Source organism: Neofelis nebulosa, chromosome 10 (assembly GCF_028018385.1).
Source record: "Neofelis nebulosa isolate mNeoNeb1 chromosome 10, mNeoNeb1.pri, whole genome shotgun sequence".
NCBI classification, from domain to species: Eukaryota; Metazoa; Chordata; class Mammalia; order Carnivora; family Felidae; genus Neofelis; species Neofelis nebulosa.
In genome coordinates, this window is record NC_080791.1 from 99,255,950 (window position 1) to 99,276,504 (window position 20,555).

At 41.6% G+C, this 20,555-nt stretch overlaps 1 protein-coding gene and 1 long non-coding RNA gene across 5 annotated transcripts in view; one reads left to right on the plus strand and one right to left on the minus strand.

Moving 5' to 3' along the window:
* Positions 1-20,555, plus strand: part of CSTPP1 (centriolar satellite-associated tubulin polyglutamylase complex regulator 1) — a 198,673-nt gene that overhangs the window by 130,139 nt on the left and 47,979 nt on the right. The window lies entirely within an intron of this gene.
* On the minus strand, positions 954-20,021 carry LOC131487808 (uncharacterized). The gene is made up of 3 exons (XR_009249975.1): positions 19,551-20,021; positions 15,254-15,325; positions 954-1,388 (listed from the first exon to the last, which is right to left on the minus strand). It is a non-coding gene; the product is annotated as an uncharacterized LOC131487808 (long non-coding RNA).

The window sequence follows — 20,555 nt, forward strand, 5'->3', positions numbered from 1 at the left end:
CAGCAGTCTCCCCTACCTCCCAGGGCCTTCCCCTGGTGCGCCCCTTAAACAAGACCCCCATGGAACTCACTAAAGCCTCACTTGTTTGGTTTGAATTGACCAATCTGGCCTTAGCCTGGGGACCCCAAAGCACTCCTCCCACAGACCCTAATAAAGGCATGTTGCCCCAGGTCCTATCGCTTTCTGTCTGCACCTTGCCTTGACCTCCCCCTGTGATCCCTCAGAGTGTGCTTTGTGCTTCTTCCAGGACCTGTCAGAAATACATGTATCTATTTCAGTTTCTCTTGTGGGCTACTGTTGAACCAAGACTCACCTTCTGGCACCCCGTGCTCCACTTAATGTTAATTTAACAAAGTCATAGCAAAGAGATATTTTGAGAGAATATTCTGTGGCTATCCCATATCCTAGCCTTTCCTCTGGCCACAACAGAAAAGGGAAAGTGTTGCTAGGTATATGATGAAAGGAAATACTTCAGGATGAGGGATCAACCCACTTATAGAAAAATGTTGAGCAACAAGAGTCAAACTAATTAATCATGAGTCACATTTCTGACTAGAAATGGAATAAGTTTCCCCCGCTCCCACCACTCCTTATTTGAAAATTTTCAAACCTACAAGAAAGTTATAAAGACACCTCTATGCCCTTTACCTGGATTCACCAAATGCTGACATTTTGTTACATTTGTGCATGGCAGGTAGGTAGGTAGGTAGGTAGGTAGATAGATGATAGATAGATAGATAGATAGATAGATAGATAGATAGATAGATAGATGATAGATCATTTGAAACTAAGTTACAGGAATCCTGACACCTTACCCCTACATACTCCTAACAATAAGGGTATTCTCCTATTCTCCTGCATAATCCCTATGTCATTATCACATTTAACAAAATGAACAATAATTCCATAACATCATCTAACATCTAATGCAAGTTACAATTTCCCTGATTGTTCTCAAATATATTTAGCTGTTTGTTTTCTGACCCCGGATAGAATCAAGGTTTACACATTGTACTTGGTAACGTCTCTTTGGTTTCTTGTAATCTGGAATAAATCCTCTACTGTTTTGTTTTTCATGACATGTTTTTCTTGTTTTGCCTGACCTTCCCTGCACTCGCTTGTAAATATCACAGGGGCAGGGATTTCGGTCCCTTTTGTTCATTGCTGTATCCTCAGCATTGAGAATGGTGCCTGACACATATTAAGACTTAGTAAATATTTGTTGAATAAGTAAATGAGCGAATGACTAAGTAATATAAGAGTATCATGAAAGGTGATTTAGAGGATGCCAAGAGGACCGAGAAGCTAGTCTGTTGTTCATATGTAACTCTTACCTCTGTGTTCCAGTTAGATGTGTTCCAGGCTGGAGCAACAAGCTCATTCTACAACTAAAATGGGAAAATATAAAATAATAAATGTAAGTAAAAAGTGAGTTAAAAAATGCCCAATTGAAAAAATTGGCCGAGAAAAAGAGTCATGATAATATGGACCTTAACAATAAAATAGCAAGAGACTTGAACTGAGTCTTGAGCACAGGATGATGTGACTCTAAAGAAGCTAAATTAGCCTTGGATTAATACAAAAAGAACAGAGGCCTTCAAGAGAAGGTGTTTGTTTCACCCTATGCTTTCCTTCTTTCATTCAAGAAGTATTTTTTTAAGTTTTACTTATTTATTTAAGTAATCTCTACAGCTAATGTGGGGCTTGAACTCAATGACCCCGAGATCAAGAGTCGCATGCTCCTCCAACTGAGCCAGCCAGGTGCCCTTCAACAAGTGTTTATTGAGTGCCTGCTGTATGCCAGGCACTAGTTTATAGGTTCCCGAAGGTCATCTGTTTTAACCATGCACTAATAGTGGGAAGATAGTTTCGTTTTCAAGGGAAGGGAGGTAATTACCACAGAAATAAAACTATTGTGTTATTTGGAGACATTTTAATTGTATTGATTGACTTAAAAATTGCTTGTTTTCAGCCCATCGCTCTAATTAGAGAAATACATCTCTGAGAGGAAATGGCCTACCATTGGCATGAATGACCATGACAAAGTACAGTAATCCCTGCCTCTTTTTCCTGAAGGAACTTTCCCATGATTGTTTAGATCAGCCTGAGTAGGCTTCTGTGACACTTAACCACTGAGGGGAACAAAAGAGACTGTGCTGGATGAATTTTTTTAAAGCCCGTAAGGGGTGAGTCTCGTTTGAGCGGCCAACATAAGACAGGATTTCATCTGTGAACTTTGTTTTCTTGTCCAACTCCAGTTTCCACAGGTTTCCGTCTTCCTTTGCTCTCCAGTCGAAAGGAAAAATACTCACATGATTATTAGAAATACTGGAGCAGTAAATTGTTTGAGGGACTTGAAACACCCTTTTTCCTCTCCCTTCAAAGCCTTAAATGATACTTGCTGTATTGAAGCTTACAGATCATTAAAAACAGGCCTGCCAGGATGATGTAATACATGTTTTAGTTTCAAAAAAAACAAAAAACAAAAAACCTCTACCACACTAATCTTTGAGTCATGAAAAATTTTTCTTTTCTAATTTTAGTATTTTGGGGGCATTCCAGCACCTTTTCATCGCCTACCATATACAAAACGCCCTTATATTCCGTGAGCCAAAAATGAAGCTGGTGTCACCTCTAACAACTATGAATTCCTAGCCCATTTCAAATATGTTCTTATTTGCTCACTTATTTCATTGTGGAGCTGCTCCCAAGGACCAGTGTCCTGGAAAAGCAGAAATAACACAGAAGAAGCGCAGTAGTTCTGTGGGCATCGAGAGTACCGTTACAAACCTGAATTTTTTTGCATCTTTGTGGCTTCAGTTGAGAGTAACTGTAGATTGGCAGAGACCGGGCTGTCTCCCAATTTGACCCTTGGTGAAGCTAAAGTCTACAGGGGCGCCCTGGTAGCTCAGTCGGTTAAGCATCTGACCCTTGATTTTGGCTCAGGTCATGATCTCACAACTGTGAGATCAAGCTCCATGTCTCTCTCAAAAAAAAAAAATAAAATAAAATAAGGCTAAAAACTACTTAACAACTAAGGATAGCCTACTTCCTGTCACTTACCGGCAGGGAAACATAAAAGGGCCAGACTAACAAAAAAAGGAAATCACATTTGTTAAGTGCCTACAGTGAGATAGGCATTGTGAAAGGCACTTTTTACTTATTTATTTTTATTTGTTTTTTTAATTATCTCTTTTATGAGAATTTATTTATTTATTTATTTATTTATTTATTTATTTTACTTTACTTTACTTTACAGACATACTTTAGAGTATGAGTGGGGGGAGAGGGACAGAGGGAGGGAGAGAGAGAATCCCAAGCTGAGCGTGGAGCCTGACTCAGGTCTTGATCCCAGGACCCTACTTGGGATTCTCTCTCTCCCTCTGTCTCTGCCCCTCCCCCACTTTCATGCACACACGTGCATGTTCTCTCTCTCTCTCTCTCTCTCTCTCAAAATAGATACACATTAAAGAATCAAAAAGAAGGGTGAAAGTACAAGAAGATATTTTGAGAGAGACCACATTCACGTAATTTTTATTACAGTTTATTGTCATAATTAGTTTATTATTAGTTAATTATTGTTGATCTCATACTATGCCTAATTTATAAATTAAACTTTACCATAGATATGTACGTATAGGAAAAAACATATATAGGGTTCAATACTATCCCTGGTTTCTGGCATCCACTGGGGGTCCTAGAATGTATCCTATGCAGATAAGGGGGTTACTACTATATTGTCCCTATATAATGGACAGGAAAACTGAGGCTCATGACTAATTTGTTCAAGGACATACAATAGGTAGTGGAGAAGAAATTCTAAAACTGATTCTGTGTGGCTTCAAAGTTATACCCTTTCTACTACTTCTTCCTTCTTCTCTGACCAATCCTTCCCATTGTCTCTTGTTCCTCATCCTAAATGTTGTCATTGCCCAGTGTTCTATACTGGGCTCATTACTTTACTCACTACACATAGTTACTGAGCAGTCTTATCTCTTGACTTTCCCACTGCCTTAGGCAAATGACTTCTAAGTCTGTATTTTTAGCCCTGAATACCCCCGGAGCACCGGTCGCATACAGCCAGGGTCCTATCAGGCTCGTACATCTCTACTTGTATGTCTGACAGTTACTTCATTTCAACATGTCAGAAACAGAACTTCTCACCCTCATCCTTGGATCTGCGTCTCCTCTTGGGTTCCCCGCTCTATCATTCTAGACTCTATAGACTCATTCTAGACTCCTCCTTTCCTCTCTCCCTTCACATGTAGTCAGCTAAAAAGCCCCACTGAGGGGTGCCTGGGTGGCTCAGTTGGTTAAGTGTCTGACTTTGGCTCAGGTCATGATCTCACAGTTCCTGAATTCAAGCCCCGTGTCAGGCTGTGTGCTGACAGCTCAGAGCCTGGAGCCTGCTTTGGAGTCTGTGTCTCTCTCTCTCTCTCGCTCTCTGCCCCTCCCCCGTTCATTCTCTGTCTCTCTCTCTCTCTCTCTCTCTCTCTGTCTCTCTGTCTCTCTCTCTCAAAAATAAATAAACGTTAAAAAATTAAAAGTAAAATAAAAAATGAAAAGTCCCACTGATCCTACCTTCAGAATAGTTCTTGAATCTCTGACCTTTCCTTTTGATTCCCATTATCATCACCCCAGTTCTTACTTGAACCTTTACAGTCTCTCTTACCCATTTTACTCCCTTCAGAGTCCAGTGACCTATATACAAGAAAATCTGACTGTGCCGATATTCTTCTTTTACTTAAAACCATTTAAAGGTATCCCCATCATCTACAAAATGAAGCACAGAAAGCTTTCTGCGACCTGATCTCTGCCTCCCTCTTCAGCCTCATTTCCAGCAACGCCTTGCCTTGAAATCTCTTCAGTTTTACTGAACTCAATTACAGTAGTTCCCCTCATCTCACATGTTGTTTCCCATCAGGATGCCTTTGTTTAGGCCCTGCCAGTAGCACTACCACCCCATCTTTTCACCCAGAAAAAACCCGACTTCAGTATTCATTACTGGTAGCACCTTCTCTAGAACACCTTCCCTCAGCAGTCCTCTACCTGCCCCTACCAAGTGGGCTAACCCTTGTCCTTTATGTTCTAAGCTCTCTGCCAGTACATTATCAACATGTTTTGAAATCAGTTGTTTGTCTTCTCCATTAGACTTGAAGTTCTTTGGGCACAGAGACCATGCCTTATTGAATTTTGTAATCCTGGTGAACAGCCCAATGCCTGACACAGGGAGGACTCTTACTAACTATTTAACTTTTTTTTCTCCCTCAGGAATAGAGTTTAGTGATTCTTCACTTACATATAACACCCAGTGTTCATCCCAACTAGTGTCTTCCTTAATGCCCCTCACCCCTTCACCCCTTCCCCTCACCCAACACCCCACCAGCAACCCTCAGTTTGTTTTCTGTATTTAGGAGGCTCTTATGGTTTGTCTTCCTCTCTGTTTTTATATTATTTTTGCTTCCCTTCCCTTATTTTCATCTGTTTTGTGTCTTAAATTCCACATATGAGTGAAATCATATGATATTTGTCTTTCTCTGACTGACTTATTGTGCTTAGTGTAAACACTCGAGTTCCATCCACATTGTTGCAAATGGCAAGGTTTCATTCTTTTTTGTCACCAAGTAATATTCCATTGAATATATATATCACATCTTCTGTATCCATTCATCCATAGATGGACATTTGGGCTTTTTCCATACTTCGGCTATTGTTGATAGTGCTGCTATAAACATTGGGGTGCATGTGCCCCCTTGAAACAGCACACCTGTATTCTCTGGATAAATACCTAGTAGTGCAATTGCTGGGTTGTAGGGTAGTTCTATTTTTCATTTTTTGAGGAACCTCCATACTGTTTTCCAGAGTGGCTGCACCAGTTTGCATTCCCACCAGCAGTGCAAAAGGGTTCCTCTTCTCTGCATCCTCACCAACACCTGTTGTTGCCTGACTTGTTAATGTGTGCCATTCTGACAGGTGTGAGGTGGTATCTCACTGTGGTTTTGATTTGTATTTCCCTGATGATGAGTGATGTTGAGCATCTTTTCATGTGTCTGTCAGCCATCTGGATGTCTTCTTTGGAAGAGTGTCTATTCATGTCTTTTGCCCATTTCTTCACTAGATTCTTTGTTTCTTGGGTGTTGAGTTTGATATGTTCTTTATAGATTTTGGATACTAACCCTTTATCTGATATGTCATTTGCAAATATCTTCTATTCCATCGGTTGCCTTTTAGTTTTGCTGATTGTTTCCTTCGCTGTGCAGAAGCTTTTTGTCTCGATGATATTCCAGTAGTTCATTTTTGCTTTTGTTTCCCTTGCCTCTGGAGACATGTCAGGTAAGAAGTTGCTGTGGCTGAGGTCAGAGAGGTTATTGCCTATTTTCCCCTCTAGGATTTTGTTGGCTTCCTGTCTTACATTTAGGTCTTTCATCCATTTTGAGTTTATTTTTGTGTATGGTGTAAGAAAGTGGTCCAGGTTCATTCTTCTGCATGTCGCTGTCCAGTTTTCCTGATACCATTTGCTGAAGAGACTCTCTTTCTTCCATTGGATATTCTTTCCGGCTTTGTCAAAGACTAGTCGGCCATACTAACGGGTCTCTTTCTGAGTTCTTTATTCTGTTCCATTGATCTGTGTGTCTGTTCTTGTGCCAGTACCATACTGTCTTGATGATTACAGCTTTGAAATACAGCTTGAAGTCTGGGATTGTGATGCCTCCAGCTTTGATTTTCTTTTTCAGGATTGCTTTGGCAATTCGGGGTCTTTTCTGGTTCCATACAAATTTTGGGAGTGTTTGTTATAGCTCTGTGAAGAATGCTAGTGTTATTTTGATAGGGATTGCACTATTTAACTTTAATTGAACAATAACATGTGATGTCTCAAAAATGCCTTCTATATTGGAGGCTCAAACCAGATCCTTCTCTAGGTAGATTAAATCTGACAACTATTAAAATACAAGGACATCAACCACACAAAAAAGCAAACAACCTGATTAAAAAATGGCCAAGGTAACAGACACATGGAACGATGCTCAGCGTCACTCATCATCAGGGAAACACAAATCAAAGCCACACTGAGATGTCACCTCACACCAGTCAGAGTGGCCAAAATGTACAAATCAGGAAACTATAGATGCTGGCAAGGATGTGGAGAAACAGGAATCCTCTTGTACTACTGGCGGGGATGCAAACTAGTACAGCCGCTCTGGAAAACAGTATGGAGGTTCCTCAAAGAGTTAAAAATAGAACAACCCTATGACCCACCAATAGCACCGCTAGGAATTTACCCAAGGAATACAGGAGTGCTGATGCATAGGGGCACGTGTACCCCAATGTTTATAGCAGCACTTTCAACAATAGCCAAATGATGGAAAGACCCTAAATGTCCATTAACTGATGAATGGATAAAGAAGATGTGGTTTATATATACAATGGAATACTATTTGGCAATGAGAAAGAATGAAACCATGCCATTTGCAGCAACGTGGATGGAACTGGAAGGTATTATGCTGAGTGAAATAAGTCAGTCAGGGAAGGACAGGTATCATATGTTTTCACTCATATGTGGATCTTGAGAAACTTAATAGAAGACCATGGGGGAGGGGAAGGGGGTTACAGAGAGGCAGGAAGGCAAACCATAAGACACTCTTAAATACAGAGACCAAACTGAGGGTGGATGGGAGAGGTGGGGGAGAGGGGAAGATGGGTGACGGGCATTGAGGAGGGCACTTGTTGGGATGAGCACTGGGTATTGTACATAAACCAATTTGACAATAAGTTATATTTTAAAAAATGATCAAAGAACTTGAACAGACATTTCTCCTAAGAAAATATATAAATCATAGTCAGCCATGAATGAAATGAAAGGATGCAGTGAAAGATGCTCAACATCACTAATCATTAGGGAAGTGCAAACCCAAACTACAATGAGATACCACCTCACACACATACTAGGATGGCTCGTATTAAAAACAACAACAACAGAAAGTAACAAGCATTGGCAAAGATGTGGATAAACAGGAATCCCGTGCACTGTTGGTGGGATTGTAAAATGGGCATGGATACTATGGGAAGGCGTATGGTGGTTCCTCAGAAAATTAAAAGTAGAATTACCATGTAATAAGTCAGTGATTCCATCTCTAGGTATATACTCAAAAGAACTAAAAGCAGGGTCTCAAAGAGATAGCTGCACACCCATGTTCGTGGCAGCATTATTCACAATAGCTAAAATGTGCAAGCAACCCAAGTGTCTATCAGCGGATCAGTGGATAAGGAAACCGTGGTACACATATACAATGGAGTTTTATTCAGCCTTAAAAATGAAGGCAATTCTGACATATGCTACAACATGGACGAACCCTGTGGATATCACTGCTGAGTGAAAGAAGCCAGTAGCGAAAAGGCAGATATTATATGATTCCACTTATATGAGTTACTCAGAGTATCCATAATCATAAAGACAGAAAGTAGAATGGTGGTTGCCAGGGCCAGGGTGGGAATGGGAGTTAGTGTTTAATGGGTGTAGAGTTTCAGTTTTGCAAGATAAATCCATCTGGAGATGGGTGGTGGTGATGGTTGCATGACAATATGAATGTACTTAATACTACTGAACTATATATTTAAAAATGGTTAAGATGGCTGGGGTGCCTGGGTGGCTCAGTCAGTTAAGCGTCCAACTTCGGCTCAGGTCATGATCTCATGGTTCATGAGTTCGAGCCCTGCATTGGGCTGACAGCTCAAAGCCTGGAGCCTGCTTTGGATTCTGTGTCTCCCACTCTCTTTGTGCCTCCCCCACTCGGATTCTGTCTCTCTCTCTGTCTCTCTCTCTCTCTCTCTCTCTCTCAAAAATAAACATTAAAAAAATTGTTCTTAAGTGGTTAAGATGGTAAATTTTTTGTTATGTGTATTTTACCACAATAAAAAAATTGAAAAAAGCAAAAACAAAAGATAACACAGGACAGGGGAAGAAGTCTAAGAGTTAGTAAGCTTCTTGAATTGGCACCACGGTCCCCCCAGTACAGACAGTATCCAACCATGTTTTCATGAGCCTACCCTAGGACCCAATAATTCCCAAATAGCCAGTCTGGGGTATGGCCAGAGAACCTGTAACTTTAATAAGCACCTCAGGGTGCCTGGGTGACTCAGTCAGCTAAACCTCTGACTCTTGATTTCAGTTCAGGTCATGATCCCACAGTCATGAGATCGAGCCCCACATCAGGCTCCATGCTGAGCCTGGAGCCTGCTTAAGATTCTCTCCCTCTCTCTCTCCCTCTCTCTCAAATATATATATATATATATATATATATATATATATATATATATATATATAAATTAATAAGCACCTCAAGTGATTCTGATGAACAGATAAATTTGGGAAACTGCATAGATTACATTATTATAAAGGAATGATTGACAAGCCCTTTATCTGGATATTTTTTAAAACAATACAGATCTAGGGGCACCTGGGTAGCTCAGCTGGTTAAGCATCCAACTCTGGATTTCGGCTCAGGTCGTGATCTCAACAGTTCATGAGATGGAGTCCCTCATGGGGCTCTGTGCTCACAGCATGGAGCCTGCTTGGGATTCTTTCTCTCCCTTTTTCTGCCCCTCTCCCACCCACAAGCACGTGCATGCACTTGTGCTCTCTCTCAAAAAATAAACTTTAAAAAAAAAGATCTCTTTTAAAAATCGTGGTCAAATATACATCATAAATTGATCTTTTTAATCACTGATAAATGTATAATTTAGTGACATTAAGTACATTTATAGTATGGTGCGACCATCACCACTGTCTGTTTGCAGAACTTTTTCATCATCCCATACTGAAACTGTACCTATTAAACAAGTCCCCATTTCTCCCTCCCCTACCCCTAGCCCCTGGTAACTTCTATTGTACTTTCTGTTTCAATGAATTTGCCTATTCTAGGTACCTCATAAAATTGGACTGATAATTGATTTTTAATGGAAGTTTAATTGCCTTCTTGCCTAGAGGCATGAGTCTGGGTGAAGGGAAGCAAACATTAATTGGGTGCCTTGACATGACAAGCCAAGGTCACATTCAGATTTACTAGATTTATCTCAAGCAGTTTATAAACTTTGGTTTCATGGAATCATAGAGATTCCTTTTATCCTAATTACTTTTCACATGACCTATGTGTTTATTATAAAGTCTATTCATTCAAAATGGTTACTGATTAGTCAATATTCAATCTGATTTTCTCATAAAATTAATAAGCATCTTTTTGAAAATCCCATCTCAATTATATCATTCTAAGCTTTTTCTGCAATATCAAGACCCAGCAGAAAAGAAATAAGGAGACTACTATTAAAATCGTTCCCAAATGAGCACTGGGTGTTGTATGGAAACCAATTTGACAATAAATTTCATATATTGGAAAAAAAAATAAAATAAAAATAAAAAAAATAAAATCGTTCCCAAGGTAAAGAAAAATTAAGAGTTTCTGGTGTCTTTTATCTCCTTAAAGCCATCATAAATTTGAAATTTTAAATCATCTTATCCACAAGATTTAATACTTGACTGAGGCCCTTTTGGCTTCTTCTAGATGTCCCAGTGAAGAAGGAACTTCTTCAGTGCCCAGCATAACACTCTGGGGAAAAAGTCCCTTTATCTTGTCTAGAGTAGGCCTTCAGATATCTATGCCCAGGAAAGACCCACCCCTTGAAATACAGACAAAAGAGATGATTTTTTGTTTATTTTAACTGTATTTCTCAAACTTTTAAGGCCAACTATCTGTAACAGATTCACCACCATCACTGACTGATAGCATGTCTGACCCATCAGTTATATAGTGTGATAGCACCTAATGATGTGTTTTGTGCAAAATTATGAAACAAATAGTACTACCTGTTGCTTACTTAAACCTTGCATTGCAAAATTGTTTTTTCTGTCTGTTCCCCTGAGGTTGGACTACTGTACTGTGTGTATTAGTCTGATAGGTCTTCCTACTCATTCCTGTTCTCCATTATAAGAAAAAAAAAGTATTCTAGCTTTTAGTTCTCAAACCTGCAGGGGCTCTTCTGATAACCTACATCTATCGCTGTTCTCAGTTGACTGCTGGATTCTCTACCACTCCTTGTCACAAATCTACTTTGTAACTTTCAGCACACTATCCTCACCAGCTTTCCTCACTCCTGTTCATTAAGCATAAAACCAGGATAATAAGACCACCTCCGGAAAAAAGGATTAGTGAGTCAGTGGGTCTGTTTCCTTACTTCTATCTGGATGGGAAAATACCTTCTTATTCTTCCTTCTGAATCCTCCCTTTTGGTCCCTGGCCCAAATGAAGAATTGCTCCCCTTGGCAGCATCTAGAGCTGCCAAGACGAACTTTACCACACTGCCTTTGAAGTGCTGGGGCAAAGCTTTTACCAGGGTGCTTAGAGGACCTGGCACCCTGGAGAATCCCCACCCACACCCTCTTTGGGAGGTTCTTTTCCTAAAGTTGTATTCAGACTTACATCAATGTGCAGAGGAGACATCCTTCCTACAAAAAGCTTGTTTTTCCTCCCACAGCTGTGGGGAAAGTGGTGAAGGGGAAGTGGGAACTGGGTATAATATTGGCAAATGTTTTGAGCACTTCAGATAAAAATGTTTGATAAGTACAGTCTTGTTTTCATTGCTTTATACTGCTCGTTGGAGAATGTGTTTTCTTTGGTCACCTGCCAATGAAAAAGATTAGTCTTTTCCTGAATCTAGGATTTTTTCTTTAACTAGTTCTGTTGGTAGAACAAGATAGACAAATGCTGACATTAACAAATCAAGATTGGACCATGGCAATGCTCATGTCTCCTCACTGCCCATTCCAATTCACTGACAGCTGCTGTAAACTGTAGGCTCAGTGGTTTCGGTGGGGCTCGCTTTCTTGCCTCACCTAGTCAAGTTGGAGTATTTTCAGTTTAATTCCCTTGCTATGATGTCCAAGACTTTAAATGATTTGCCCCACCCCCTATTTGTTCCTGTTTTATGGCATCCAGTAGGAAATGGTTTTTCTTTCTTTTTTTTTTTTTAAGGAATGTTATTTTTTTTTATTTTTAATGTTTATTTATTTTTGAGAGAGACATGGCATGAGCAGGGGAGGGGCAGAAAGAGAAGGAGACACAGAATCTGAAGCAGGCTCCAGTCTCCGAACTGTCAGCACAGAGCCCGATGGCCCAGTGTGGGGCTTGAACTCATGAACCGTGAGATCATGACCTGAGCCGAAGTCGGACACTTAACTGACTGAGCCACTCAGGCGCCCCTAAGTTTATTTATTTTGAGAGAGAACACAAGAGCAGGGGAGGGGCAGAGAGAGAGGAGAGGGAGAGAATCCCAAACAGGCTCCATGCTGACAGTGCAAACCCATGACCTTGAGATCATGACAGGAGCCGAAATCAAGAGTCTGATGCTTAACAAATTGAGCCACCCAGGTGCCCCCAGGAAATGGTTTTTCATTTAACTGCCTCTTCTGTAACACAAAGTCAATTTTTAGATTTCCATACCTAGTTTCTGTTTTAGTCCAGGATAGTTATAGTTGCATTTTCTTTGAGACAAACTGTGAAGTCTTCTTTGTTTTTCGTTTGTTTGTTTGTTTGTTTGTTTGTTTGTTTGTTTTTGCCCTCTCTCAAATAAATTTGTTCTCAATTTTGTTCCCGGTTTACAGCAAAAGAAGGACTAGCATAACATTTCTGTATCAGAAGCTAGTTGAGCTAAACATATATACTTTGATCTTTGCTTTAATGTGTTTGTGTTGATCTAGGGTGTATTTTTTGGCTCTGAACGTTCTGAATTAAAGTTAAAGCCTTTAACCCTTAATGAGCTCCTCTCCGTCTCTTCAAACAAAAAAAGGAAACTAACTTCTATTGCACTGTGAAGGACTGAGGTCACACATGAGGAAAATTTATTAGAGATGATGTTATTTAATGTCATACTGGGTTCCTAAGCAATATTGCAGAATAGTCTTCTTTGGAGTTCTTTGTTTCAGTTTTGTTTTTGTTTTTTTTTCTTTGTTTCAGTTTTAGAAGAATGGAGTCTGGTTATGAGGAATAGATTACATACAGATCTACTTGAAGGCATGAGATAGACAAGTTATCTCTTGAAGTCTCTTACTGTTTAGAACAAATAAGTTTATTTTGTTCTGTGGGAATTCTAGCACTGGCTTAATTGGGAAAATTAAATGAGCCCGAAGCCAGTTTACAGAGAAGAGCCCTGTAGGTAATATTTTTTATTTGGTTTGCCAGACGCTAATTCCCACTTGCTTAGTGTGAGTTTCAAGTATAGATAGTTCTAAGATGTGGTCACTTTCCATGATTGCTAAATAAAATATGAATTTCTCATGTTACTTGAAGACCTATTTGTGGGAGGTCTGGATTTGGGTCTTTGTATCTTCTGAGGAGTGCATCATGGTTTAATACATCTCATTTGAGCCCTGCAAAGATGGTGGTATTCATCTTAGAAAAGAAAAACCTTGTGTACTCCCCAGTATGGTGTCCTATGCTGCCTAAGCCATTTACTTGTGAAAACAGTAACCTTTAGGACAATAGCCTGAGGTCACTTCATTTCTCCTGCTTAGTCAGTTCTTCTCTGTTTGCGCCTTCTTTTGCTTTTCCGCTGTCAGATGGAGACAGTGGCAGGCAGAGGCAGAACAACCTTTATAAACATTTCTCCAGCAGGGTACGAAGATCCTAGATTAAAGCAGGAACCAATAGACATAGGGTCTAGAAATCCTCAGAGTGACCTTGTGTGACAGCTAAGATATCTATATGAAGAAACTTCAGTCCCTGTGACCTAAATTAAGCTGCTGAACCGCTCATGTCCTCAGCTCTCTGCTTGTAAAAGGGGAATAGCAATACCAATCACTATCTTCCTCTGGAGTTTAGGAGAAATTTAATGAGATAATGAACTTAATTCTACTCTTACAAGGGAATGTATTGTTGACTTTTAGGAGAGTGAACTTTTTGGGGGTCCCTAAGGGACCTGGCAATCTATTACCTCTTCCCACACTCAAATAGAACTATTGTAAAAAGCCAATCCACTGCCAAAAAGGAAGCCCTTTATTCTGTGGATAGATCAGGTCCAGTGTGAAAAAAAGGATTTTGATCTCTTCTTTGGAAGAACTATCACTTAGATAGACACAAAAATGTCCTTTTTTCTCTTTTTCTTTTTTTAAAATCAGAACAGAGGTGTAATTGTGTTTGATGGTTCACTTTGGGAGAATGTTAGGTTCAATCCCAGAACACATGAAATCAGATGATGTACTTTTATTTATTTTTAATGTTTATTTATTTTTGAGAGAGACAGAGTGTGAGTGGGGGAGGGGCAGAGAGAGAGGGAGACAGAATCTGAAGCAGGCTCTAGGCTCCGAACTGTCAGCACAGAGCTCGACGCAGGGCTCAAACTCTTGAGTGGTGAGATCATGACCTGAGCCAAAGTTGGACACTTAACCAACTGAGCCATCTAAGTGCCCCTAGATAATGTACTTTTATTTTATTTATTTTACTTTATTTTTATTTATTTATTTTTTTATTAGATGATGTACTTTTAAAAGTCTCTAGAACATGCATTCTCAATGGGAGCAATATTGCCCCCAAGGGGTTCTTTGAGAGGAAATCTCATGAGGGGTGGACAGTTGGAAAAAAATATCTATGAAGGCTGGTGGGGCAGGGGAGAGGGGGGAAATGGAGGGGGAAAAAAAGGTTGAGAAACACTGCTGCCATTAATTACCCTTCCAGACATGTTTGTTCCTAAACATAGGTGAGCTGCAGATTGTCAGGTTGAATACAGATTGCTATTGATTCCTTCAGTCCAACAGCAACTGAGTTCATAGAGAACTTGAAAGAGCTGAAATTTATACCCTAAGGGGTAATGATCTCAGACAAACAACTCAAACATAAAATCTACCTGTTAGAACCAATACTTTGTACTTAAAGAAATGTGGTTAAATCTTCAGGGTAAGAGATTCCTTTTTTCTCCTGCTTCTTTAGAAAGGCACATCAAGGGTAGGAATGATCTTCAAAGTACTTCACTGAAAAAGCCAGACTGGGAGAAAGGAGAGGGTGTGGACCCCACAGGCTGGAAGGGAAGAATTATCTAAATAGTAATGTAAAGCGCAAAGCAAGCGGTGAAGATAAGAAATGCAATGGGAATTGGCATTTACATATTTAAGAAATTTTAAGTTTGATGTTGCTGCTGATATTAATAAGCATTTATATATCCAAAATATGTTTGCCTCCAGCCCCTCACATGTCATATAGCCCTTTCATACCTTTTGAATGGGTGCGACAACCCAAAATTGACTTGCTGTGTACTGTGAAATTTTCCATTAAGCTCAGCAGCCCTGAAATGATAGAATGGCCATAGTTTAAGAAAAATATTTTCCCGCAGCCTCTGACTCTTCTTTGCTTAATCATCCTATTCTTTGATAGACATAACCATGACTTAGGGGAAAGAGAAACAGTGACTATTCCTCCCTGCTTACCCATTTCCCAGTGACGCTCTGGACAATGAGCTTTACTCTTTGTCCAAGCCAAGCATTGCTAAGCATTAGTTGCTGTGGCATTTAACCGCCTTACAGAAATCTACCCCAACCCCCTGTTTATTGATTTCTTAAGATCATAGAAGAAAATTAAATGAGTTGGAGAGAGGCCTTCAAGTCCCCTGACACCCATGGGGCCCACTCGTCTCCACCCCCCCACCCCAATTCTAAAATGGAACATATTGCTCCTTTCATAGTTCCGCAGAGCCCCGCCCTTCAGCTTCTCTTTGTTACCCCCTGGGTGGGTGTAACCAAACCTCAGTCACACCGTGGCCCCAGCAGCTGGGCTTCTCTCTCCCCCATCACATTGCAGACATTCTTTTCACATCATTTTGTCCCCTCTGCTGCATTCCCTCCATTTGGCATCATTCCCTCTGTGCAAACTTCTGTTTCAAGGGACAGGAGTTTGCCAAGGAGATGCTGGCAGAGAGGGTCCAGTTCTCTCCTTTCTATCTGAAGAGCCCAGTGTCATCCATTAGCATATGAGAAGAATGGTTGTAAATAAACATCAAATGAGGTTAACGAGCTGCAGCTCATCAATATTAATGAAGTCCAACTCACAGCCTTGGAGGGAGGTACTGATGGCTCTAATCACAAGAACGGGTTTCCTAAGGCCCCCAGTTACAGGGCAAGAAGGGTTAGATTCAGCCTGTTGGAATGTTTGTCATTTTCCAACCCCAGGAATGCTACAGAGAAGGACCGTCTGATACCAGATCTGTGTTTGCAAGGCCTCTCTTGTGTTCACATCACATCTGTTTGTCTCAACAGGTGGGAGCCTAGAGGAAGAAGGCTATATCTGCTAAGCCAGACTCGGGTGGGAGTGGGAAAACTCCAGGTCAATCTGCATGCAGCTCCCAAGTCAAAACTCAGGTCCCCAGAGTACTAGGATTTGCTCTCTCATTGCCTTTCCTCAGTAATCCCGTGGAACTCAAACTCTTGTTGCCAGTGCACTGAGGAAAGATCTGGGATCTTCTAAGCCCTGCCTGAAAAAGAGATGAAAAAGCTCCCATTTTGTGTAGCTCATGTGCCAACCGCCCATCAGGTCCCCCCACAGAGCCACACTTGAGTCCCGTGCCTGTTTTTGGAAGATTCGAAGGGTAGTAAGTACAGCTATCATCTCTTGGACACTTACTTTTCCCAGGTGCACTAAACATTTCTGATACTGTTGTATAATCCTCTCACTAATCCCGTGAGGGTGAATCCACTTCACAGGTGAGGAAGTTGAAGCTCCTTGATTTTATGTAACATGTCTAGGATCACACAGGTAGCAAGTAACAGGCCTCCGTCTGACTGACTGCAAGGCCCGTGCTCTTAATCGCCACATTCTATGGCATCCCAGACTCACTCATGCCAAGTATGTGAGCCTTTGTGCTGTTCCTTTGCTTTTGTAAGATGCGTGCCCTTTCTTCTGCAGTTCAAGAGACCAAACACAAAGTAGTTCTCTGAAAGTAGAATCGGAGGACTTTACTATTAAATTTTTGAAATTATTTTCAGAAAGGAAACTGCCACTAGATGAGGTTTGTGGTTGTTATTGTGGGGTTTTTTTTGGTCTATAAATTTGGGGTCAGTGGGATATGTGCTCTGAGATTTTGTGTGTGTTTGGTAGCAGTGATACTGATTGTCCACCTCGTCAAGCCAGTTCCTTTTATGGTTAAGCACACACCTCGTGCGAGGTCAGTGACTGCAACACAAAGAAACTGCCTGGCTCCCATGGCTGATTTGAACCTACGATCCTAGCCTCGATCACACAGTTTCAACACTTGAAACTTATTACTTCAAGTTCATACTGTCAGCTCCTTATCTGTGATTTCATTGGGGGCCAGAAGGAGAACCTGATGCTTCACCCAATGGTCGTTACCACAGAAGTTACACCTGATTGTTTATTTAAAGAACTAACTCATAGTGAAAGCATCTGAGAGTGGAACAGTCACTCATCTTTCTTCTCCTTTCCTCCTTGAAAACTTAGGGACCTTACTTGGTAATTTTCACTTAGGCAAAACGCCCAGGAATGTTTCCACAGAATGGCACCCAAAGCCCACCCATGCAGGAGCCCTTCCTGCCACCAAGGTAACCAAGACTGGGAAGCAATTGAAACTGGGCCTTCCTTTCCCAGGCCTGTGGCTGTCAAGTTGGCTCAGAAAGAGGCAGACTGATGACTTTGTCTCCTCACCCAGTCACACTACCACACAGTTCTCATTTGAGCCTGAAGTCACATGGGTATGCTGCTGTGGCCAAACAAGGGTGCGCTGTTTCCAGTTCTTTGCCCCCTGGGCTCGGCCTGGGCATCCTTCGTTGAAATCATCAGGGCCCCCAAACCCTGAAGCCTTTCCAGGGACAAATTGCATGCAGTGGTGGAGAGGAAGAGCTGAGCGGTGCAGTGGAGCCGCGGCTGGTGTGCAGTTGGGATGTTTGCGAGAGCCAAGGGGTTAGTTCATTGCTGCTTTGTATACCCAGGCACACCAGAAAACTCAGATTAATAGGCTGTTTATTCTTCAGCATGTTCCTTGAATCAAAGGCTCTGGATGGTATTATTAAAGAGTGTTTGTGAGAGCGCCCTGGAACACTCCTTCTGGGCTCCGCTCACTGAAGAGGAACGATTGAGTCCTTTCATTTCCTGGGCAGCATCCCTCATGCCCAGTGCTCACTGTAGTATAAAGGTCTGCGGAACCTTTGTTAGAAACAGGATCTTTTGTTCTGTCTTTTTGAGGTCCCATTACCTACAGCACCTTCGTCTGTTAGAGCCTAATTATTGAATGTTCTAGTCTTTGAGCTGCCTGAACCTAATGAACATGGTCCCCTGTATCTCAGGGAGGTTTTTTGTTCTTGTTGTTGTTGTTGTTGTTGTTGGTTGGTTGGTTTGGGGTTTGGGGGATTTTGTTTGGTTTTGGTTTTGGTTTTGTTTCTGTTGGCTCTGTTTGGTACCAGTTCTCTGGGCAGTACTGTCCTCTTTTTTTTTTTTTTTTTTTTTTTTTTTTTTTTTTTTTTCTTCATGGCTGTTTAAAGGAATTTTGCCAGGAAAGAAGAAAACATCCACCTGAACCCTATTCTGTGAAGCAAAGGAACATTTTTTTTTTTCTGGCCCTCAGAAGATTCCCCTACAATATAACGAAATTTCTTCAAATCTTAGAATTGAAATTTATGGAATTAGGAGAAACTGACTTCCTCCACTACCACTCTCTGCAGGAAAGATTTATGTTGGAGTAGGTCAAAACATTAGGAGGGAACCTGCTTCTCTACCGCCCCTCCCAACCCGCTTTCCACAGCAGCATGCCATCATGTGAGTGACCTCTGTCCCCTGCTCCCTCTGGCAGTTACACTTTATCTGTGGCCTGGAATATATTGTACTTCAGGCCTTCCACAACTTCTGTGGGCAGACGCACACACACACACAACACAACCACACCCCTTGTGGCCATGCCTTTACACAGAGGCAGCCAGCATATTGCAAAGGTGCTTGAAGCTCACTAATCACCATAGACAGTGCGACACTCAGCACATTTAAGGGCGCCTGTATATATATATATACATATACATATACATATATATATGTATATGTATCATACAAATCCAGGACAAATCATAAGCAATAGCTTTGAATCTGGCAAACCTCTTAATTACCACAGCCAGAGGTCAGAAAATGAAATTGGGGTCGTATATCTGGGGTTAGAACTCTAGAAACCATCTGGCATCCCGTAGCCCCAAGTTTCCCCACGGAGGTACACCTTGGAGCAATGGGAATCCTCTCATCCAGAAAATGCTGTCCCCTCACTTCCCTCCAAAACCAGCACAGCTGTGTGGTGAGGCCTATTTGCCATATATACACTGAGACCAAGATCTATATACACACCCTGGCGTTCCGCCTGAATCCATCCACGAAGTCCATCTGTTTATCCAGTTCCAAATCCCAGAAGGCAGTCACCAAAAAGTAAATAGTGAGAAGGGACAGGTTTTTTTCTTTCTTTCTAGATAAACATGTTCCAATGAACAAAACAGATTTTGCAAACACATTCCATCTAGTAAATCTTACCTAACAGCTGTGTGAGAAGCGCTTGGAGGAGAGAAGGATGAGGCGTGGGGGATCTCAGGACTTGGTTAAGAGAATTAGAAAGAAAAAGTTCAGAAATCCATAAGGCAGGGCGGTTCAGGACTATCCACTTCTTGTTAAATGGAAATTTGCTTCTTCCCTTCATTCTGTCCCCTCGTCACTAACCGGGGATCTGTGGTGGGCTTGCCAGAGATCGAGATCCGGCTGCAAATACCAGCTTCTTCAACTGAAAAACCAACCCATCGAAACTTTATCTCTAGGAGACATGGCCTGCGTTTCTGATGGCACCTTCTTCCTCTCCCACTGACCCTGCTCTCCACTTCAGCTGTAATGCCCCTCTGGAGTCAGAGACGGAGTCTGGGCCTTGCGCTGCCCATCTGGCCCATGTCTACTTCACGTCTCCCCTTTTGGCTAGGAAAACGAGGACCTGAGCATAGATCAAGAACTTGGATCCTGAAGAACAGGGCCAAGCACGAGAAATTGACCTTTTGCCTCAGAGGCGGCTGGATATTTGTGTGTCTCTGTTCAATGTCGAATTGGCTCACTGTGCCACTCAAGAGTTGTTTTTAAGAAATGTCCTCCTCACTCCTCATTTGCGGGTCAGATGCTTTGGATAATCCAGTGGAATTCTCTCTGCTTCGCTGCTGGTTGCTGCCAGACACAGAGTGCTAAATCCTGTCACTTGGTGACTTGGAATGACGTTGTGTGAAACAGCGCTGCGATTTGGCCGTCCTGCACTCGTTCACCCAGACTGCTCTGCCAATTAGCCATGGTAGTGAGACGCGGCATTACGGGGGTGGGGGAGCGGTTTCTGCAGCCCTCACCTTATCTTGACCCTGGGATCAAAGTACCTGCGTATTCTCGCACCTTCCCCCAGTGCCGGTATGTTTCTCTAGCAGTCGGTGCACCTTGGAATCCTGTTCCGTTCAATATTTATTACTCCTTTCCCAGGCCTCAGAGAGCAATTTCTTCAGCAGATTGTAACAT